This window comes from Arvicola amphibius, chromosome 9, assembly GCF_903992535.2.
Source record: "Arvicola amphibius chromosome 9, mArvAmp1.2, whole genome shotgun sequence".
Classification (NCBI taxonomy): Eukaryota; Metazoa; Chordata; class Mammalia; order Rodentia; family Cricetidae; genus Arvicola; species Arvicola amphibius.
In genome coordinates, this window is record NC_052055.2 from 19,239,081 (window position 1) to 19,263,191 (window position 24,111).

Below are 24,111 nucleotides of genomic sequence, written 5' to 3' on the forward strand. Positions count from 1 at the left end.
TCAAAAAACAAAAAGGTGGAGTGTGGAGATAGTTAAGTATTTGTTAAACAAGAACTGAGTTCAATCTCCAATTCGCACAACATCAACAACTCAGCCAGATATGGACATGGTAGGGCACTTTTAATTCTAGCACTGGGGAGACAGAGACAGAACCCTGGAGCTCCCTATCTAACCTAGTGTACTTGGCAAGTTCCAGGCCAGTGAGATCCTGCCTCCAAAACCAAAGTGGACAGCATCTAAGAAATGACACTGAGGTTATCCTCTGTTTTCCTCCTGGACACACACTCACACACACACACACACACACACACACACACACATGCTACAACAACAAAAAAACAATCTTTAGGGCTCTTAATATAAAGTTATGATTTTGTAGGAAACAAAAATTTTAGAACTGATCAATTTCATGGAAGAAGAAAGTCAGACACAGATTAATAAATTCATAAAGCTGTGTATTTCTTCAAAAATTATTTAATAATATGTGGAATGTCAACCATGTGCCAGGTACTGTGTCATGCACTAGGGATGCGGAAGTGATAAAGACTGACTGCCTCTGTTCAGTCATTAGCAGTGCAGCAAGGAAAACTGACAGTCAAACATTACTTGGAATAGGTTTTTTTTTTGTTTTGTTTTGGTTTGTTTTTAGATTTATTTATTTTTGTACACAGTGTTCTGTCTGTACATATGCCTGCAGGCCAGAAGAAGGCATCAGATCTCATTACAGATGGTTGTGAGCCACCACGTGGCTGCTGGGAATTGAACTCAAGTCCTCTGGAAGAGCAGTCAGTGCTCTTAACCACTGAGCCACCTCTCCAACTTGAAATAGTTCTTACCAACAACAAAAGAATTAGCAGGAACTATATAAAAGCACAGCACAGGAGCCTACCTCTAGGGAAATAGGAACAGCAGTTCTCAAAGGCAAACAGCAAGAGTTCTCTTCATAGCTCAGCTACAGTAAGAGTTTAAGTGATACTATTTCAAAAATGCTTTTAGATAAATAAGAGATAGTATCTGCATATTATAATTTTTTCTTTTTGAAAGTAACTTAGCTGATAAGATACAAATTGAATTAAAAGTCAGGAATAAAAATCACTACTATGAAGCCAGGTGCATGCATGTAATCCCAGCACTTGAGAATCAGGAGTTCAATGTCATCCTCTGCTACAGTTTGTAACATGTGACTTGGGGTGGTTTGAAAGAAAATGGCCCCCAAATTGAGTGGCACTATTAGAAGGTGTGGCCTTATTGGAGTAGGTCTTGTTGGAGGAACGTATCACTGTGGAGGTGGGCTTTGAGGTCTCATATATGCTCAAGTCATGCCCAATGAGACTGTTCACATCCTGTTGTAAAACTGCTATAGAGAAATCCCTATTGGTGAAAGAAATACCTCCTCCTCTGTTTGGAGTTCAACTAAAAGTGACTCCAAACCAATCTCAGAGCCTTGTACTATTTACTATGGAAAGTAGTTAGAGGTCAGCTTCACTGGGCCCTACAACACAGTAAAAAGTATCTAAAAATAGCAAGCACTGTACGTACAATTACTTTTGGAAACTGTTTCTAGTTCATAGAGCCAAAGAGAAACAGTTTTTAAAAGCTGATCAAATCAGTTGTTACACTGCTATTAAAAATGATAACAGCAAGGAACATGGAATTTTATCCAAATGGTATGTTTTTTAATCTAAATAAAACTTGCATTATATTAATTATAATAATTAAGAAAATATATACTTTTGGACAAAGACTATATGAAAATATTTTAAAATGAGCTTTTCATGTTACAGGTAGAATGTTTATGATATTTATATATTTTCTTTTTTTTTTTAAATATTTATTTATTTATTATATATACAATATTCTGTCTGTGTGTTTGCCTGAAGGCCAGAAGAGGGCACCAGACCCCATTACAGATGGTTGTGAGCCACCATGTGGTTGCTGGGAATTGAACTCAGGACCTTTGGAAGAGCAGGCAGTGCTCTTAACCTCTGAGCCATCTCTCCAGCCCTATATATTTTCTTTAATATTGTTCGATACTGTTTTTCTATAAAATATAACAAATAATAGTTTAAGGACTTAAAATTGCAAACAGACGGTAGTTTATTTTTATGTTTGTGTTAGTTCTGACTTAGTATCAACTAAGCAAGTTTTTTGTTTGTTGAAGCGGGGTCTTGCTATAAAAGACTGGCATCAGACTGGAGAGATGGCTCAGCAGTTAAGAGCATTGCCTGCTCTTCCAAAGGTCCCGAATTCAATTCCCAGCAACCACATGGTGGCTCACAACCATCTGTAATGAGGTCTGGTGCCCTCTTCTGGCCTTCAGGCATACACGCAGACAGAATATTGTATATATAATAAAAATAAATAAAGAAACCTTAAAAAAAAAAAAAAAAGACTGGCTTAGCCACCTGACCTCACTTCACATTGAGCACTAAGATTGTAGGACATGCCAAGTTCAAGCTGGAAACATTTTTTTTTTATTTTTAAGGCAAAAAAAAGTTACACAAAGTTTTTCAAGAAGTAGCAGGAATCAACCCCCCATCACATATATTCAGGTATATTTTAGGACATTTTTCTTTTATTTAGTTCTAAGAGCCCTCAGAATCACCCATATTATCTAGGATGTAGATCTGGCCAAGCCAGTTTCTATCTACATCCTGGCTCCTTGAGGATAAGATGCTTCTCAACCAACTCATGGTTCTGAACTCATTGAAATCATTACAAAAACGTTTCTCTACAGAAAGACTCAACAAAAGCAAAATGTGTTTCATCACAGCATAAAAATGCCAGGAGTTCTTATACAAGAAAGAATGTGTTTTCCACATTTTTTCCACTATATCTCTAGGAACCAACAAAGAGAATATTAAGGGCCCAGCAAGGTTTATAAAGTTGCTTTAAAAAAAAAAAAAGTCTTTAAGGGGGTAGAGAAGTAACTCAATTGGTAGAATGCTTTCCCAGTGTGCATCAAATCTTGAACTGGCTTCCCAGACAGGCATAGTGGCACACACCTGTAATCCCACCACTCTGGAAATAGGTGAGGATTATAAACTCAAGGTCATCCCTGCCCTCAGAAGGAGCCAGGGATACAGGAGACCCTGTCTCATGTTTGGGGAGGTATCTGGAGAGATGGGTAAGCAACTAAGGGCACTGGTGCTCTTCCAAAGGTCCTGGGTCTATGTAGTGCCCACACAGTAACTCACAAGCATCTGTAACTCCCTTTTAGGGCATCTAGGACCTTCTTCTAGTTTCCATGGGTACCAGGCATGAAAGTGGTAGGCAACATACATACATACAGACTGACAAAACAATCATACACATAAAAAATGTAAAAACCTTTAATATGTGTGCACATTTCACTTTGAATGCTCACTTATGGAAGAACATTGAATATACTGTGTTTTGCTTTACAGATTACTTGTAATAAGCCCACACTGATAAAAAGTCACCTTAGTCGTCAGAATACAAAAATACTCTCAAGCTAAAGCATTTATTAAAATGTAACGGTCAACCTTCAATAAACATTTGCTAGCATCTAATTTTACTAGTAAAAAATGAGTTTTATGTCTGAAGAGCATATATCTAATTTATAGACTAAGAGTGAAACGAGAGGAAAAACATTCAAGGGACTGTTTCTGCAGTGAGATTCAAGTGAAAAGAGCACAGTTCTTGCAACGACAGCAAGTATAATTTGAACTGAGAATCATGGCTTCTGCTCTGTAAAAAAAAAACTAACATGATATAATACAGTTTCAAAGTATTAAAAAGTAAGGTTTTCACATAGAAAGTGGGTAGACTTGGAATGGAGAGATAGCTCAGAGTTGAAAATCTCTAGTTGCTCTTCTAGAGAACCCATGTTTGGTTCCCAGAACACACATGGAGACTCACAAACATCTGTACTTCAGTTCCAGGGGATCCAATGCCCTCCTCTGGCCTCCACAGGCACCAGATGCACACATAGTGTAAAAACATACATGCAGGAAAAATATTCACATTCATTAAATAAAAATAAATATTAAAAAATTAACTAAACTAAAATTAACTAAATGTAAAATTTAGCTAAATTCTATGCTTCTAATAAAAATGTTAAATGTTCTTAAAATGTTTATAAACTAGACAAAGTCATAGCTGCACTGAATTCCCATTTTTTTGTCTTGTATTTCAATTAAATGATTAACAGATAATAGTATGATGGCCTACTTAGTCACAAAAGATGTTATTTTGGTAAGATTATATATGAATAAAAATATTTTATACCAAATGTGGATCAAATAAAAATATTTTAGAAGGTGGTATAATTTGTTACGTTCAAATTAATTTTTATCTAGCATCTATTAAATAAACAAATTATAACTAAAAAATTTATTATTTGCATTTAGTTTTTATTATTATATTTATCTTATACAATAAATATTTGTTTATTTATTATTTACAACTAAATAAATAAATAAATAAAAGGTCTTTTTTAAACTTTCTTTAGATATTTTATTATCTTTATGTACATTGGTATTTTGCCAGCATATATGTCAATGTGAAGGTGCCAGATTCACTGGAATTGGAGTGGCAGACAGATGTGAGCTTCCACATTGGGAATTGAACCTGGGTCCTCTAAAAGAGTAGCCAGTGCTCTTAACTGCTGAGCCATCTCTCCAGCCCAATAAAACTGTCTTAAGCAAAATTATATGCACTAGAAATCCTTTGGAATTTTCATTCATATAGATTTCCAGAAAATTCTCAGGATTCTATGTTCCACTTAGTTTTACTTTTTCTCTGAGTCAGAACTCTGTTTGGCTCGCTGAAAAGATTTACTTTCACATCCAAAGTAAAAATTACAAATCTGGTAAGATTACAAAATGTTTAAAACAATATACAAAGAATAGTGGGATCCAGTTAAGGCAAAAAGTATTTAAACAAGAAAGACAAACAGACCTGCAGAAAGGTATCAGGCCTTCATATATTTAAAGTGGTTTCCCATTTAAAATGTAAACAATTTTACAATTCTTAAAAATATTAATTACTAGTTCAATCTTAAAAATATTAAATCAAGAATTTGACAACACAAATGTGTAACAGTCTGGAGTAGTTTGAATGTAATTGGCCCCCATAAGCTTCTGTTGAGGTAGGGATGGCCTTGTTGGAGGAAGTCTGTCACAGTAGGGGTGGGCCTTAAGGTTTCCTATGCTTTCTTCGCTCAGTGTCCTGTTTCCTTCTGATCAAGACATAGCCAGCACCATGTCTGCCTGAAGGCTGCCATTCTTCCTGCCATGATAATAATGGACTGAAACTCTGAAACTATAAGCTGCTACCTCAGTTAAATGTTTTCCTTTATTAGAGCTGCCATGGTCATGGTTTCTCTTCACAGCAATAGAAACCCTAAGATACAATCCAAAAAAAAATTTTAATATTACTGGCAATTAGAATCATTGCCAAGAAGATAAACCTCAAGAAAATGTCAAAACCAAAAGGAGCCCAGTATTAAAGTGACTAGAAAGACAGAAATGGATAGGACACAGGCGAAGGCTAATTTCAGAGGGTCCCTTTGCTAATGCTAATGAAGGCTGGAAGGCAAGAAACTCTCATTGCTACCTGGTTTTGTTCAAACGGAGAATGGACCTTAATGACACTAAAGACTAAAGAATCCAAGTTGGACAGGGTCCTGCTAGAAAGCTTTGATCGCAGACTGGCCAAGAAAACTCTCTCTAGGACATTAAGAGCCCAGTTTGCACCTGCCGGCTGGGAGGTAGGGAGGTAGGGAGGTAGGGAGGTAGGGAGGTAGGGAGGTAGGGAGGCTGGGAGGCAGGGAGGCAGGGAGGTAGGGAGGTAGGGAGGTAGGGAGGTAGGGAGGTAGGGAGGTAGGGAGGTAGGGAGGTAGGGAGGCTGGGAGGTGTGCCATGAGTGACATAAAGTGACTCTACCGTGAAAACTGACTTGTTGATAGTGTGTGAGTGTAACCAAAAGTGCTTGTCTGCTGTAGAGTTTTCCAGTGTTTGCAGGAAGGTGTGCTGTGTCTTTCACACAAGAATGCTATCCTTAGATCTAAGAAAGACAACTTTTAAGAAGCTGGAAAATCATTCATGTGTCCATGATAGTCCCTGTTTATAAAATAAGGCAACTCTCTGAGTTCGAGGCCAGCCTGGTCTACAAGAGCTAGTTCCAGGACAGGCTCTAGAAACTACAGGGAAACCCTGTCTCGAAAAAGCAAAAAAAAAAAAAAATAAATAAAATAAAAAAAAATAAGGCAACTATTACCTATTACACTGAGAATATATTTATTTGACTTTAAAAAACATTTAAAATGGGGCTGGAGAGATGGCTCAGCGGTTAAGAGAACTGCCTGCTCTTCCAAAGGTCTTGAGTTCAATTCCCGGCAACCACATGGTGGCTCACAACCATCTGTAATGAGGTCTGGTGCCCTCTTCTGGCCTGCAGGCATACATGGAAGGAATGTTGTATACATAATAAATAAATAAATCTTTTTAAAAATATATTTAAAATAACACTGAACAACTGTACTAAACTATTTCAAGCCTATAGCATATAATCCAATGTTTCCTGTAAAAGCCAAAATTAGATAAAATATATTAGAATGTAAAGTACAGTCAAATAATTAAAAATTAGTACAGTTACTATAAATAAAAGTATATGTCTAATTTGCATAATTATAATTCACTATTATCAGTGGCCTGAATATTGACAATATATTTTCAGGTATTTATGTCTTGAAGTTATTTTTTAATTGCGTTTCTTTTTTTTAAAGATTTATTTTATATTCATTGGTGTTTTGCCTTCAAGTATGCCTGTGTGAGGGTGTCAGTTCCTCTGGAACTGGAGTTACAGACAGTTGTAAGCTGCCATGTGGGTGCAGGAAATTGAACTCAGGTCTTCTGGAAGAGCTGTCATTGCTTTTAACTGCCTTAACTACATTTCTTTATTTCAGTCTGTGAGCATGTGTGCCACAGAAATATATCAATGTCAAAGGACAACCTGCAAGAGTGGTCCTCTTCTACAGTGTGGGTCTCTGAGATCAAACTCAGGCCAGCAGGATTTACAAGTGACTGAGCCATTTCACTGGCCTTGAGTTTTTGTTTCTTTTTGGGTTTTGGTTTTTGTTTTAAGGCAGGACTCACTATGTAACCCTAGCAGGCCTGGAATTTGCTTTGTAGAACAGGCTGGTCTCAAACACAAGAGATTCCCTTTGTCTGTGCCTCCCAAACTCTGGAATTAAAGGCACCATGCCTGATTATCTTTTAAATATAGACAACAGAGCAGTAAAATGTTTAGATCAATTTCCCCACATTAAAGGTCCTTCTCTGATTATGCTCCTTTGTCTTTGTACTACATTATTAGAGTATCTGGTGTAATGCCTGACACATGGCAGATTTTGGAAAATATTGGTTGAAAAATAAATTGTAAATACCCTAAATAAGATGTGTTATGAGGGACTAGAGAGACGGCTCAGCAGTTAAGAACACTTGCTCTTCTTGCAGAAGCCTCAGGTTAGGTTCTTATCATTCATGGCAAGGAGCTCACAACTACCTGTAATTTCTTTTTTTTTTTTTTTCTTCTTTTTCTGGTATTTCGAGACAGGGTTTCTCTGCAGCTTTTTTAGAGCCTGTCCTGGAACTAGCTCTTGTAGACCAGGCTGGCCTCGAACTCACAGAGATTCGCCTGCCTCTGCCTCCCGAGTGCTGGGATTAAAGGCGTGCGCCACCACCGCCCGGCTAACTACCTGTAATTTCACTTCCAGGGGATGTCACCCTCTCCTGGGCTGCACAGGCCTGCACCCACATAGTGCACATATATACTCAGGCACACACACAACATTAATCTTCAAAAAATAACTTACGGGACTGGAGAGATGGCTCAGCAGTTAAGAGCACTTGATTGCTCTTCCAGAGGTCCTGAGTTCAATTCCCAGCAACCACATGGTGGCTCACAACCATCTATAATGGGATCAAATTTCTTCTGGTGTGCATAAAGACAGAACACTCATATACATAAAATACACAAATAAATAAGTTTTTAATACAATTTTTCTCATTTTACATAGCTATTCCCATTCCTACTCCCTCCTTTCCTCTAGAAGAATAATAAATGCTCTTTTTTTTGGTGAAGCGAATTTGGGACAGAGTCTCACTAAGTAGTCCTGGTTGAACTCTTTGTAGATCAGTTTGACCTTGAACTCACAGAGCTCTGCCTGACTCTGCCTCCCAATTGCTGAGATAAAAGACGTGTGCCACCATGCCTGGCTGCAGTTAGTGACCACTGAGCCAGTCTCTAGTCCTCAGATGTTATTTTAAGAAATATATATGTATATGTGTATATATATATATATATATATATATATATATAGAGAGAGAGAGAGAGAGAGAGAGAGAGAGAGAGAGAGTCTGGCTCTTTTTTTAAAGATTGTGTATATGTGCGCGCGCGCACACACACACTCTCTCCAGAGGCAAAAAGAAGGCATAAGATCCCCTGGAATCTAGAGGAGAGGCAGCTTTGTAAACATTAGCAAATACAGTATTGTGAACTCTTCAGTGAGTACATCTATACTGGGGCTTTGACATCCCTGAATAATGAATACATACCTGCCATAGCTTCCTCAGAATTTTGTTCATTAAAGCGGAAGGTTATCCCTTCAAATGAGGTACTTGGCTCAGGCCATCATCACAGATAGTCCCAAAGTAGCTAGCAGTCTTCTCCTACAAAGAAAAATATACTATTACTTTATTTTTCTAGATATTACTTAGACTTATTAACTATTACAGTTTAGGTCTAGGGTTTTTTTAGATGTTTTAATTCTAGAGGAAGACATTTCCTCATAAAAATTAATATATATACATATATATGCATATATATAAATGCTGAAATCAATATTGATATGAAAGGCAAATTTTTAAAGGTGCTTTAAAAATTTATTTATACATAACTCAGTAACTATTATATTATTTTTAATAAAATTCCAAAATTCTATTGTGACAAGATTAGTGACAGAAGCAGCGTGAAAGAAAAAGACTTATTTTGGCTCAGTTTTACGGTGGTGAAGGAATGTTAGCATCCATGGCTACAGGCACATGAAGAGACTTGCTCACAAATTCATGAACCCAGAAATGTTCAGGAAGGCTGGCTGGGCTACATAAAAGCCAGAGACCCACTTCCTCCAGTGGCCCTACCTACTAAAGGTTCCACAACCTCTCAGAATAGCACTACCCCAAGTGTTCAAATCCATGAGCCTAATAGGACATTTTTAAGTCATAAGAGTTTTTAATTAGAAAGTTGCCACAAAATAGCATTTTAGGTGTTGTCAAGTATTAGTATTGTAAAATCAAAAAAATCAGAATTAGCAAGGCAGCGGTGGCGCACATCTTTAATCCTAGCACTTGGGAGGCAGAGACAGGTCAGCCTGGTCTTCAAAGTGAGTTCCAGAACAGCCAGAGCTGTAACACAAAGAAACCCTATATCCAAAAACCAAAACAAACAAATAAAAACTTGAATTGCCCCTCATGGTAGTGCATGGCTTAAACCCCAGCACTTGGGAAGCAGAGGCACTCAGATCTCTTTGAGTCCAAGGGCAGCTGAGTCTACATAACGATTTCTAGGTTATCCAAAGTTACTTAGTCAGAGACCTTGTCACATACAAAGAAATATTTTAATTTATCATTCTCTGAAAATTCAAACTAATCTCTAAAAATGTTTGGTCTATTTCCAAGAGTACCTAATCCACTTGGAAACTTTTAATAAAAACTACAACTGCTTCTTTTATGAGAATAACAGAAGTACTTTTGAGGGTGGAAATATGTTTTGCTGTTCTTAAAGCACAGTTACTCTAAAACACAAAAAAACAGAAAATCATTTTTTATTTTCTCAAATACCTTCTTATTCCTGCTAATGTTATATACAAGCTTATAAAGAGTCTTCTTAAGAAATAATAGCTGGGCGGTGGTGGTGCACGCTTTTAATCCCAGGACTCTGGAGGCAGAGGTAGGCAGATCTCTGTGAGTTCAAGGCCAACCTGGTCTACAGAGCAAGTTTCAGGATGGAGCCAAAGCTACAGAGAAACCCTGTCTCGACAAACAAAAATCTACAGAGTTCCAGGGCAGCCAGGGCTGTTATACAGAAAAGCCCTGTCTCGAAAAACCAAAACAATAATAGCAATAATAATAATGTAAATATATTAAAACATCCACTTGTTTGTTTGTTTTGTTTTTATTTTTTTTCAGACAGGGTTTCTCTGTGTAACAGTTCTGGCTGTTCTGGGACTCACTCTGTAGATCTGCCTCTGCCTCCCAAGTGATGGGATTAATGGTGTGCACTACCACAGCCCACAAAACACCTACTTGTAAAACTCATAAATTGAGTAAAAGCTTAGGCCAAATAACATCACTACTTTCATGAAACGTAAAAAAGCATTTTCCTGGCAGACCTAGTGAGGCATTGTATTCGCTCTGTAGTTTAGGTCCCTACAATTTTGTTTTCTAATATTCCCATATTCAGCCACTCCCTAACATGCATCTACAGGACAGGGACTAGAAAATAAAAAACAGCTGCAAAGAGGGAGGTCATCTTCAAAAGTATAGGAATACTGTAGGAAATTGGTAACCAAGTAAAGTTCATTCTTAAATCACACCGAAAGGGCAAAATGTTTTACTGAATGAGAGTCTCTTGAGATGAGCTGCCAAGACACGTGAGGGCACAGAGCAAAAGAGGCACAACAGATGCACGCTTTGATTCTTCTGAATGAAAACCACATTTGTCTGATGCCATTCCAGTTCCCATACAGAGATTCCTTGAGGACATTTCTCTCTAATTCAGAGTATGTTTTTAAATTTAGGGTGAGTGTGTTTCAGAAATAAAGAGCTTGACCACATATATTATATAATAAAAAAGAATATGCTGTTCTGGCAGTAGATATAAAGACCTAAGAGCCTGGGCTCTGGAAAAAGCGGGATGCAAATCCCAACACTGCTGCTCACTACCTGCTCGGTTTTAGACAAGAGGCTCTGCCTCAGCCTCCTCATCCATTCGGTGGAGCAGATGATAGTGCTTTGCAAACCACGCTGCTGTGAGGATTGGAGAAGCAATAGGCTTAGTTTTTAGACCATTTTCTGGTACTGGTAAGACCACATGAAGTTTGTTTGGATTTTATTGAGGTATTACTGACAAGTTATATGACAAAGCCTTTGTTTAAAATTGGATCAGAGCCATTAAATTATAAAATTTTTTAAAATCTAGGTAATGGTCACCCAGTATGTTGTATTCCCTATTTATATTCCTGATATATTAATACAACTTTGTTTTAACAGTAGACAAATAATATGCAATATGAATATGTCATAACAACTCCCTATACAGGTTCATAAATAATCTTACAGTAATGAGGAGAAATTGTACATACTAACCTTTACACTTCCACATACAATCCAAGCCCAGTGAAGTGGTTTGGGTTTTGTGGGGTGGGGGTGGAGCAGCAGAGTTGTGTAGTCCTGGCTGTCTTGGAACTCTGTAGACCAGGCTGGTCTGGAACTCACAAAGATCTGCCTGCCTCTGCCTCCTGAGTGCCGGATTAAGGGTGTGCTTCACCGCCACCTGGTCAGTCTAACAACCTTCTTTTTCACAAAAATTGGGCTGTGAAAGGATTTAGGGACAGCAGGAAGGCATAATTATGAATGAATATCTACAAACAATCAAAGCTTCCTAATCCCTTCCATAACAATCAAAAAGGAGAAAGAAATACATATTTAGGAAGAGGAAAAGGGAGAGTTAAATCATGTAATAAATGTTAAATCACTCAAAACCAATGACAGCTATCATTTACTACTTAGCTTATTTGGGAGGATGGCATTGCCATGGTGCAGAGGACAACTTCTGCGAGTCTGCTCCCCATCTACCATGTAGGTAGGCTCTGGGGATAAAATCTGGTTGGCTTTACAGCAAGTGTCTTGGCCGGGCGGTGGTGGCGCACGCCTTTAATCCCAGCACTCGGGAGGCAGAGGCAGGTGGATCTCTGTGAGTTCGAGTCCAGCCTGGTCTACAAGAGCTAGCTCCAGGACAGGCTCTAAAGCTGCAGAGAAACCCCGTCTCGAAAACAAACAAAAAAAAAAAAAAAAACAAATACAGCAAGTGTCTTTACCAACTGAGCCATCTTACTGCCTTTATTTTAAATAATAAATATATATCTATAGGTACTGTTTAATGCTGTATTTTAAAAAGCCCTGATATGAATTTTTAAAATTCTAAGTCTAAAAATGATAATTAAAACACTATAAAATCATTTGGTCAGGGATGCAGTTACTAGAGCACTCAACATGCACAATGCCTTGGATTCAATCCCCAGCACAGCATAAACTGGGCCTCACAGAACACAACTGTAACCCTAGAATTTTTAGAAAGGGAAACCGGGAAGATCAGTTTAATGTCCTCCTTGGCTACATATGGAGCTTGAGGCCAGGTTGGGCTACATGACATCAAAAAAAAAAAAAAAAAAAAAAAGAAAGAAAGAAAGAAAAAAAGAAAGAAGGAAGGAAAGAAAAGGAAAAAAAGGTATTCAAACTTTAGCCATATATCTTTAATTCCAACACTCAGGAGGCAGGACTAGAAGTCCCAAGCCAGCCTGAGCTACATAGCAAGGCTATGTCTTAAAAGCACACAGAAACAAACCAGGCGGTGACGGCGCACACCTTTAATCATAGTACTCGGGAGGCAGAGGCAGGTGGATCTCTGTGAGTTGGAGGCCAGCCTAGTCTACAAGAGCTAGTTTCAGGACAGCTAGGACTGTTACACAGAGAAACCCTGTCTCGAAAAACAAAAACAAAACAAACAAACAAAAAAAACCACACACAGAGAAATAAACATTTATTCAGCTGACTTCCTTGAGCAAACTTCATTCTGAAATAGCCCATATATATTTGTTTCCTAAAATTTATTGTTGTAAAATTTATCATTAGGCCAAAGGTACATATAATTAAATAAATAGCTCTGTGTGTGTGCATGTGTTTTCATGACTCTTAAATATATTAAGGAATACTGATGATATGGAGCTGAAGAGATGGCTTGGTAGTTGGGAGCACTGGCTGTTCTTCCTGAGGACCTGGGTTCAGTTCCCAGCACCCACATGGCAGCTAACAACTGCCTGTAACTCCAGTTCCAGGATATCTGACACCTTCACACCAATGTACATAAAAAATTAAATAATTACTTTTTAAAAAGAATATTGATTATATAAAATGTCAATATTAACTACCTTCTAAGAACAAAACCTGAGCCAGTCGTGGTATCCCAGCATTTATTGAGAAAAGTTGGAGACAAGTTTGGGTAACATAGTAATTTTATTTATTTTTAAAATTATGTTCATTGGTGGGGCTGGAGAGATGGCTCAGTGGTTAAGAGCATTGCCTGCTCTTCCAAAGGTCCTGAGTTCAATTCCCAGCAACCATATGGTGGCTCACAACCATCTTTAATGAGGTCTGGTGCCCTCTTTTGGCTAGCTGTATACTAAAAAAAAAAAAAATTATGTGCATTGTTATTTTGCCATGGGTATTTGGTCCCCTGAAACTGGAGTTACAGGCAGTTGTGAGCTGCCATGTGGGTGCTGGGAACTGAACCCGGGTACTCTAGAAGAGCAATCAGTGCTCTTAACTGCTGAGCCATCTCTCCAGCCCCTACATTGTAATTTTAAAGTTCTCCTGACTCCTGAGTTAATGCAATGAGACTGCTCAAAAAGTAAAAAACTAAAATAAATAGATAAAATTTAATGAACAAAACCCGATAAGTACATAAACTTTTTGTATATTTATATAAAAGTCTTATAAAATATAGATTCCAAAATGTAAACTTAAATCTACATTTTGATTCGTATCTAAGTCACCAACTTTATTCAGGCAAATCTGGTTTTTATGACTAGGATATATCAGAGCAACAAGGATACAAAGATATTACAGTGATATTACAAAAACACTAGCTGTTATTCAAGAGCCAGTATCAAAGCTCTAAAAGTAAATATAATTTAAATTACTTTTAAGATTGCACAGGATAAATTTAAAGAACTTTATTTTTGGAAAAATTAAAAGTAACTATGCTTCGATAATGTAAACAATTATAGTGATTGTCTTATGTATAATAGGGCTGGGAAGATGGCTGTGTCGGTAAAGTGCTTCCTGCACAAGTATGCACATCTGCCCTCCATCCCCAGCACCTCTGTAAAACCAGGCACTATAAGGTACACCATAGTCCCAGCACTGGAGGGCAACAAGGGATCCCTGTGGTTTGCTGGTCAGTCAGCCTAGCCAATTCAGCAAGCTCCAGGTTCAATGAATACTGTATCTCAAAAAATAAGGTAGAGAGTGTCTGAGAAAGACATCCAATGTTGACCTGTGGCTTCTACATGTACCTACATACAAATGCACACACACACACAAATATGGGTAATACTGGCTATTATCCTAAACAATACAACAATCCAAGCATCCTCCTGAATAATTGCATTAACTACAATGCTTACTTAAAACTAGCTTAGTACTGAACTTTCAACATGTTTAAGATTCAAAGAATCAGGGTCTTAGGAACCCAAATCTACAATGGTAAAAAATAAAAAAAGCTATTTCCTCAAATGCATTTGTGATCAATTTAATTATTTTAATAGGATTTTTATTTAAGTATTAAACTATAACTTAGAGTAAAGTAAATCTCAACTATAACATCTTCCGTTCAATGTAAAAAAATATAATGTGGGGACTAAGCATATTTTTTTTACTAAGAAGCAGAGTAAAAACAAATGTTTGGGCTGGAGCAAGGGCTCAGCAGTTAGGAGCACTGACTTCTTTTCCAAAGGATCCCCAAGACCCACATGGTGGGTCACATCTGTCTGTAACTCCAGTTCCAAGGAATCCATCGCCCTCTTCTGGCCTCTGAGGGCACTGCACACCATCGCGCACAGACACATGTAGGCAAAACACCCAAACACAAACAATACGGTAATTTTTTAAGAGCTAGTTCCAGGACAGGCTCTAAAGCTGCAGAGAAACACTGTCTCAAAAAAAAAAAAAAAAAAAAAAAAACCAAAAAAAAAAGAGTGCATGACAATAAAAAAATAAAATATTTCATTACATCACCTTTCCATCTGAATGTGAATTAAAAAAAACAGAAAAACTCTGAAACAAGCCTCCGCATCTACACTATTAACCACGTTAGAGAAAAGCAAAGTGCTGCTCCTTCCAAGCAAAAGCAAGAACCATGAAAGGCGAAACCACTGTGATACCTTTCATGTCCTACCCTCCCACCCAGTGAAAAGCAAGCTCCGCTGTTAGTGAGATGAAACTACTGATGAGCATCTTCGATGCAGACACATTTATGTTTTCAGCCTTAGCATATTTTCAAACCATCTGGCATCTATGCCTCTCTGGTTTGCCAGACTAATCTGTTCAGAACTGAGTAGAACACTAGAGCTGTATGACTGCAGGGAGACCAAGGAGGAGCACACAGAGCAATGTTCCGGATGCTGGGCCATAAGCTAGTTATACTCGACCTACATCTTTAAAACATTTCCACCAAAAACATTAAGCTCTTTTGAGAATACAAGAATGGCTCAGGACATCTGTATGAATCACAACTTTCATCAGTTATCCAAGTCACTAGGGTTGATTTTTTTTATCATTTTAATCTAAGCAGCCAAACGAAACATGTCAAGAGGTAATCCATATATATATAAAATCTAAGGGCCAGTGAGGTGGCTCCGTAGGTAAAAACATTTGCCATCAAGCCTGACAACCTGAGTCTGGTCCTCAGACCTACACAGTGGATTGAGAGGCAATTCTTGAAAGTTGTCCTCTGACCTCCACATGCATACAGTAGGATGGGCACACAACTGCAGCACATAGATGCAGACAATAATAAATATAAATTATTAGTATCTAAGCTTAGCTGAAATGGTGGTACACACTTGCAATCCCAGCATTGAGGAGGCAGAGGCAAGAGGACTGCCATGATTTCAAGGCCAGTCTAGGCTATGTTTTGAAGCGTAGTGCAAAATCGAAGATAATACTTTTTACCTTGCCTAAAATTGGTCTGCATACCCTTAAAATGCTTGGAGGAAGGGGAGAGAAACCAAGAGAAAAAACGTTCACGGATGTCCTTTTCCTTATATGCCCTGTTACCAAACTACTGTAGTTGGCAGCACTCACCCTAACCCTTCACTAAATCTGGAATCAGAATCGCTTCTTTAGAACTTGAAATCTACGTGCCAAAAGCCCTGTTAGAACAAACTTTTAGCAGTCCCCATTACCAGTTTAAAATAATGACTATTTCAGGGCAATTTTTATAAAGAAACAGATAATTACTACAGCACACAAATTAAAGCTTTAGGGCAAAGACTGAGATACACTGACAAGCACCACAAACAAAAATGTGTACGTCTATCACCCCGCAACACGCACCCATTCTTCCTGGGGGAGGACGGGCTCTTATGGATTTTCATTGGCTATCACATTGACCTCTGAGAGAATTGCTTCTTCGAGTTACATGGAATCCCACCCTAATCACGTCACAAATTCTCAATCAGCCTTTCTTATAATTTCCTCCTAAATAGTAGCCCTTCCCGGTTTTGTTTGTTTTTGTCTTTTAAAGAAGGTCTGGGAATAGAAAAGTGCTGTGGTATTCTACTCCAGCCCCGCTTCTTCCCTACGTCAAGTTTCCCAATTGCTTTTCCCAGAGGTTTGATCCTAAACTAAGGACAGCAAACAGAATCTTTTCCTTGGGTTTTGCTCGTTCCTTCCTGGTACCCCTGGAGTACCTGAACAAAGAATTGCAAGCCCCTTCACTTGGAACTTCGGTGTGAATACACCGGGAAGAGCTTCTGGTCAGGGCTTGGCTTCCCACCATCAGACCCCAATTCTTTTTATTTCCTCTTCCTAGCCATTCATCTCCCTCAAGGAATCAGCAGATTGAACTCCCTTTAAGTCCCACGGCTTGGGGATTCATCTGGGCCATCACCCCCCAACCCAGTTCATGCACTCCCCGTACCTCTACAGAAAGAGACAGGGTGTTTCCGCCCTCTTTCATTAACTTCTCCCCTAAAATCCTGGTCTTCCCTATACTTCTTAGGGATGCAGCTCTGAATCTCCCCGGCTGAGGTTTCCCGTGGCTCCGACCCCAAAGCCAGCGCACTCCCGTCCAGCAGGAGACCCTCTGCTGACTCTTCCGAGGGGCTGCGCCGCGTCCCCGACGACGAGGTAGCCCCGCGCCTCCGGAGGCCGAACCGGAGTTAGGGTCCGCCGTCCCAGAGGCGTCCTCCCCCAGGGAGACCGGCACCCCAGCCCCTCAGTACCCCCAAGTTACTCACTGCTCTCCCAAACCCCCGCCCCGAGCTCCGTCCTCGCTCTGACACCCCCGAGAGCGCCCGGGAGCAGCGAAGCAGTCGGCCGGCCGAGGGCGCCTCCCCGCTGTGGGACAGGCCCGGTCCTCCGGGTCCGATGCCGCGCGCCCCAACGCTGGGGGTTGGGTCTTGGGGCGGGGGTGGGGGGATCTCTGCCCCGGGGCTGCCCGTCCCGTGCCAGCGCCCGCGCCTCTCGGTTTCCCCAGCCGCCACGAGCTCCAGCTCGGCTTCCACCCGCAGCCCCGCGCCCGCGGCCCCAGTACCCAGCCGACTCGCGCAGCTACCTGCAGGGGCCGCCGCGCCTCAGCGCCTCGCCGCCGCCATCTTGCATTTCAGAGCGACTGCACTTTTCAGGGAGTCAACTCTGACCCGTGAACCCTAACCCCGGAACCACTCGGAGGGCCCTCGCGCGGGGGGCCCCAGGAGCTCTGCCGCCTAGCAGGAGCAAGACGCTCTCGAGCCAGGGTGCGAGGGATACTCTCGTCCCTGGGCCTCCCCGGGCCGCAAGGAGGAGCCAGCCGAGGCGGGGCGAGCCGGCTCCCCACTCGAGGACTCCGCCGCTCCTCTGGGATGCGACCCAGGCCGCTCCCCCAGAGCCCGGCGCTGCGGGAGGTGTGCGCCGCCCCGCCCTCTGTCAGGGAGAGCCACGCCCCCTGTCAGGGGGACCACGCCTCCGTCCGTAGAAGCCACGCCCAGCCGGGAGAAGCCTCGCCTTCTGGCCCCTCCCCTCGCAGGCAGTTGCTCCGCCCGCTGTCGTCAGGAGCTGGCTCCCGCCTCCCGCGACCTCTTGTCACTTTCTTCCATTGAAACGGCCTCGGCCTTCGGAAACCCCGGGAACCAGACTCCCACGGTCCCACCCCCTAGACGCCACGCCCACTATCGCTCTCTCCGCCCCCCCGGGCGTGTCCCTCTGCATTCCAGCCGCGCCCCCTCCCGCTGTCAACAGTCCCGCGCTCCTGTCAGCTGTGGCTCCGCCTCTTCTCTCCCGAGTCCAGCAGGAGCCACAGCTCCAGCTTCGGACGGGAAAAGTTGAGTGTGGCCCCGCTTGGAGCCTCCCGCCTCTGCCTCCTGCCGCAGTCCCACGTCCTCCTGCTGCGAGTCTCTCACTCACTGATGCCGAGCTCTCGGTGGGCACCAGCCCTACAGCGTGGCCAGCTGAGGATCTCATCATATTCCCCACCTCCTCTTCTCTTCATTGTTAAAATGAATATACAAAGGAAGGCAAAAAGAAAACACGCACTCAGAGTGTATTCACGGCCCGGACATAAGAGAACTCTTTGGCGCCTGGATGTTTAGTCCCCACCCTCATCCCAATCATGGACCCCTTTGTGCCTTATTAGAGGGACTCCACCAAGTCACACCAATCCTAAGATCTGCAGTCTGCAGTTGCTTGAAGGGAAGGCGTGGCTGCTCAAATCGACGTGCACAATATTTAGTTGCATCCTAACATTCTAAAACTTGCCTACACGGAGGCTTAATGATCTCACCAGCAGAGGTACTCAAGCCCGTCCTACTCTAAAACAATTTAACGGCACTTTAGCTTCTTGGAACTAAATTTAGAATGTAAACATCTTATAGAAATGATTTAACAAATCAATGTAATTTTTTAATAAGAGCAAAAATAGGAAGTAGTTTATATACACTCCACAATGTGTTTAAATGCTCTTATCCATAATAAGAAAAATACAAGACAAAAAGTCTCTCTCTCTCTCTCTCTCTCTCTCTCTCTCTCTCTCTCTCTCTCTCTCTCACACACACACACACACACACACACAGTTTGTTCTCACCCAGAGACAGTTCCAGGTCCACTGAGAATCCCAGCTTAGTATTTAACTCTGAGCGAAGAAATATTTCAAATACAGAAATTCATTCTTTTGTTCACACATTTAACCACTGCCTTTTTGAGCACTACATGTGTCGGGCACTGTAGAAGAAAACGTGAAGCTGAGTTAGGCCATCCAGTTGTCCTCTGGTACCTAAAAGGGGCTGTTCTGGAACCTTCCAGGATACCAAAATCGAGGGTTTGTTCAAGCCCCTTAGGTAAACAATTGTGGCATTTGCATATAATCCGTGTGCGTGCCCTCCGTGTTGCTTACGTCATCTCTACTACACGATGTGGATGCCAGGCAAAGAGCTATCCTGCTGTAACAGGTTAGCATGCCGTGACGAGGAGAAAAGTCGGCGCAGTCAGCAGAGACGCAGCATTTTTTCGGAACATTTTGGATCCACAGTTGGTTGAATCGTAGATATGGAAACCATGGATCCGGAAGGCTGTGTTCTGGCTTCCAGGCGCTCTCACAGACTAGACGCTAAGCACAAACATGCTCATAAAACACATCAAAGAGAAAAGCGAGAAGAGGGAGAAACAGAGGCAGTGGAGACATATGGTCTTCACCTCTCTTCCCTAATCCCCCACCCCAGTTTTCTTAGTCCTCCTTTTTAACACCAATTTATAGTCTCAGTCTTTCTCTCTAAAGCAGTCAGCCTGCTTCATTCCCTAAAGCCAACAGTCCAGAAGCCTCCCAATTTAAGGTCACTCCCACTCGGGCACTTCTGTCCAGGGAAACAATTTCAATGGCACAGTGCTGGGAACAGTATCCCTTGCTGACGTGCTGCCAATGATCTGGCATCCTTGCACAAAGCAAGACTGTTACCAGCACTTGGGAAAAAAAAGGTTGCAGACTTAAGCAATATGCATATATGTTTCCATAGCAGATTGTGCCAGCCCACATAAATCTGTCTAGAGACCATACTTACAGAGTAACTTGTTTTTATTAAAATAAACTCATTTATAAAAATTGTAAATATGACGGATTTTAACAGCTGCGCAGCTCCAGAAGTAAGTTTTACCCATGGTTTGGCACAGTGAGAAGTCTGGGGTTTTTATGCATAAGCCTGGCAGTTTGTCATATACAGAGTGGCATGACGAAACTTCAGGGCTGTTAGAGATGAGAAGTCATTCAGAGGGTTTTAAAAGCACGGCCACTTTGCTCTTCAGAGCCTCTGCCACCTTTGGAACAGTGGCAACAGTGTTAGTAGGAAATAAAGCACTTTGAATAAAAAGAGGCAAGTACCCGGCTGATCTCCACGAGCAGGCTTCCAGCAGCTCTGTTGGGGTAGACTAGACACTTCCTTCTGTTCTGTTGTTTGCTCCCTTCTTTCTTCTTCCTTTTGTGAAAAAGCCGGTTTTCAAACATGATACCGTGAAATAGGCCAAAAAGACATCAAACTAAGATATTTTAAACATTTTATTACAGTTAGGGCAGCCTGAGAAATCTGCCCTTACAAAAAGTTCCTGCAATTCTCTGATGGCTAGTTCAGAAGGTGAATAAAATTGGTCATGCTGAATGTTGCTCCCCTGAACACACTTTCAAAGTCAGTTTAGGCCAAGTCCTTTCCTGTTCCTTCAACTGCATGTTCCAGGTAAATAATAAGCCTATGGTAATAGCAGTAGAAATGAGCAGACCTGAAAAACAAAATGGTAGTGGTTTTTTTGTTTTTGCTTTTTTTTTTTTTGGGGGGGGGGTGAGGCAGGGTCAGCCGTCTGGGAACTCATTAGGTAGATTAGGCTGGCCTTGAACTCACAGAGATCCGTCTAACTCTGCCTCCGAGTGCTGGGATTAAAGGTGTGTGCCACCACACCTGGCTTGAAAAACAGCAACTTTTTTTTAAATCTGTGGAAATATTCATGGCTACTGAAAAAAGAAACTACACTACACATCATTTAATATGGTGTTAGAGCGTCTTCCTGGAGCCACTAATAATTAAAGGTCAGGAAATAAGCTTTCTTCCTGTCTTCCTGCAGTGTAGTGTATGTGTGTGTGTGTGTGTGTGTGTGTTTGTGTGTCTAAAATCTTAGAACCGGGCATGGTAGTTCATGCCTGTGATTCCAGTCTGGTCTACAATGTAAGCTGTAGCTCCTAGGCCAGACCAGAGCATGTCTTAAAAAGAAACAAAAATTTAAAAGCTTAAGACACAGCCTTAGGGAAACGATACAATTAGGAGCTAGGAAGTACAATGATTCTCTGTTTTAAATTCTTAGCAGAGGATGCCAAGTAGCAGTTCTTAAATATTAGGGTTCATGAATATGATTAGGACACTTTACTTAAAAAAATTATCATATGCACTCTACTCCTGATACAAAATGAAAATTTAGTGGCTCTCAAATGAGGTTGTGAATTTGCTTTTGACATGCAGCTGTGGTAACTTTTATATAATTGAACTAAGGCTTCATGTTAATAAATATTGGTCTAGGGGCTAGGGAGAGAGCTCAGTGGTTAAGAGTACCTACCTTCCAGAGGACCTAAGCTCAATTCTCAGCACCCATCTGGTGACTCAAAATCATCTGTGTCTCCAGATCCAGGGGATCTAATACCTTCTTATAGCCTCCACAGGCACCAGGCATACATGTGGTGTACAGATATGCATGCATTCAAAACACTCATACACATATAAAATAATAATAATAACAATAAAAGAAATATTGGTCTAAATGCTCATGATTAACAGAACAGTTACTGTGTTCTTATAGAAACACCTGAAAGCCGGGCGGTGGTGGCGCACGCCTTTAATCCCAGCACTCGGGAGGCAGAGGCAGGCGGATCTCTGTGAGTTCGAGACCAGCCTGGTCTACAAGAGCTAGTTCCAGGACAGGCTCCAAAGCCACAGAGAAACCCTGTCTCGAAAAACCAAAAAAAAAAAAAAAAAAAAAAAAGAAACACCTGAAGAATACAAGATACAAAAAGTTACCACCTCTGAGTAGAAAAACCCAACCCTAAAATTCTCAGTGATGAGGGGGTCAGCATTAGAAAGGAAACTCTACTTATTGCCGAGAACTTTCTAGCAGTTGCAGACTTGCATTTCACATGAAATCTCACAGCTTGATAAATTCTGGGTGTTTTTGATGTGTTGTCTCACTTTAAGTTCTGGATGGATGTCTGTGAGGTAGATGGTGCCTTTTGCAGTCAGCATATGGGAAAGCTGATGTTGGGAGAAGTTAAAATGCCCACGATTAAATAAACTGGAATCTGAATCCATTCTGATGCGTCCTACAACCTAACATTGTACACACAGCTCCGAAGAAGGCAGCAGCTGCATAGTTCAAGTCCAGTATACACCGGCTAGAAAGAAATGCATGGTCATTAAAGTCAAAATGGTTACTGTTCAAGTGCCTAAAGCCTCCACCACTTCCTAACTATATCCAACTGTTGCTGCATAACTAACTCACCAAAGCAAGCTGCTGAAAAGACCAAGCAAGGGGTGTGGGAGACAGCTTAGGGTAGAGTGCTTGTCCAGAAGGCACAAGCCCCTGAGCGCGATCCCAGCACTGCGCTGAGAATACCAAAGGGTCTTTAACTCACTAGACTGGGGGACAGCTGAATAGTTTGCTTACCTGGACCGGGTCTGAGTGATCTTGGTGGATGGTCTCTGCTCCTGCCTCTGCAGTGAGCAGGTAGGTTGTCTGAGGGATTGTTCAGTCTGAGAAGACTGCATTTGTGTGACTTGGAGGTACATCTAGAATGGCCTCAGTCACACTAGCAGTGGTCACAGGTATGACTAATTATGCAATAGCATAGCTTAGACTCATTTCCATGCAGTCATAGGAGCCCAAATAAGCAAGAAGCAGGGTTCAGAGTCTCTTGAAGGTGGCTTATGCCTCCTCCTCCTGGCCATCATCCCCAGTCATAGGCCAGCCCGGATTCCACCTCTTAGTAAGTATAGCTGCACAGCTACACTGCAAGAATAAAGGTCTAATATATCTATTTTTGTCATCAAATGTACCGCACACCGAGATCAAGTCAGACTTCTTGTCTTTGTTTGTTTCTACTCATGTGCAAAATTAAGATAGCGCTACAACTGACGGATCTATTCTGTCTTGAAGGGTTGACAGATTGTGCAAAGGGCCGGGTTTATCCTAACATCTCAGAAAACATTAGTCATGTTGATGCTAACGTCCTCTAAGGCCTCTCAAGCTGGATGGTCTCGAGGATCTGCAGGACAAGAGGAAAGGAGGCCAGCATGTCTTCCCTTGGGGGAAAGATACTGACCATGCTTCCCTTGGTTTCCTTCTAGCTGATGGTCCTGTAGGTATGAAGGATGAACGGCCATATGAGCTAGCTCAAGTCAGGGGCCAAGCTCTCTCATGTCCTTTCTAAACTCTCCTCTCTTAATCCCTTTTAAGACTCCTCCACAAACCTGACACGGTGGCACACAACTTTCAGGCCAGTATTCAGGAGGCAGAGACTGGTGGATCCTTGAGATGGACACCAGCCTGGTCTACTAGGCAAATATCAGGACTGGAGAGATGGCTCAATGGTTAAGAGCACAGCCTGTTCTTCCAGAGGTCCTGAGTTCAATTCCCAGCAATCACATGGTGACTCACAACCATCTGTACTGAGATCTGGTGCCCTCTTCTGGCCTGCCAGCATATATGTAGACAGAGCACTGTATACATAATAAATAAATAAATCTTTAAAAAAAAGCATATTTCAAAACAGTCAGAAAACCCTGACTCAAAAAACAAACGAATACCACAGACAAATAAAGACTCCTCTAAATGGCTGGGACAGTAGCTCAGTCAGTAAAGTACTAGCTTAGAGGACCTGAGTTCAGATTTATAACATAACCTGGACCTTTAGGTACTTGGTGGGGAGGACACAGGAGATAGAGACTAAGTCCCTGGCTAGCGCGTCTAGCCAAATTAGACAGCTCTGGACACAGTGAGAGACTGTCTCACAAAACAAGGTGGAGTG

General features: G+C 41.4%; 1 protein-coding gene across 2 annotated transcripts in view; it reads right to left on the bottom strand.

The window, feature by feature from the left end:
- The window catches only part of Zhx1 (zinc fingers and homeoboxes 1), a 32,528-nt gene extending 14,580 nt beyond the window's left edge, over window positions 1-17,948 (bottom strand). Inside the window, exons 1-3 of one of the 2 annotated variants that reach the window (XM_038341753.2) lie at window positions 17,644-17,948; window positions 11,394-11,619; window positions 8,583-8,696 (exon numbers count right to left, since the gene is read on the bottom strand). The gene's annotated coding sequence lies outside the window, so the exon portion shown is untranslated. The remainder of the gene's footprint in view (window positions 1-8,582; window positions 8,697-11,393; window positions 11,620-17,643) is intronic. The other variant, XM_038341752.2, reaches the window with a different exon arrangement.
- Window positions 17,949-24,111: the final 6,163 nt, after the last annotated feature.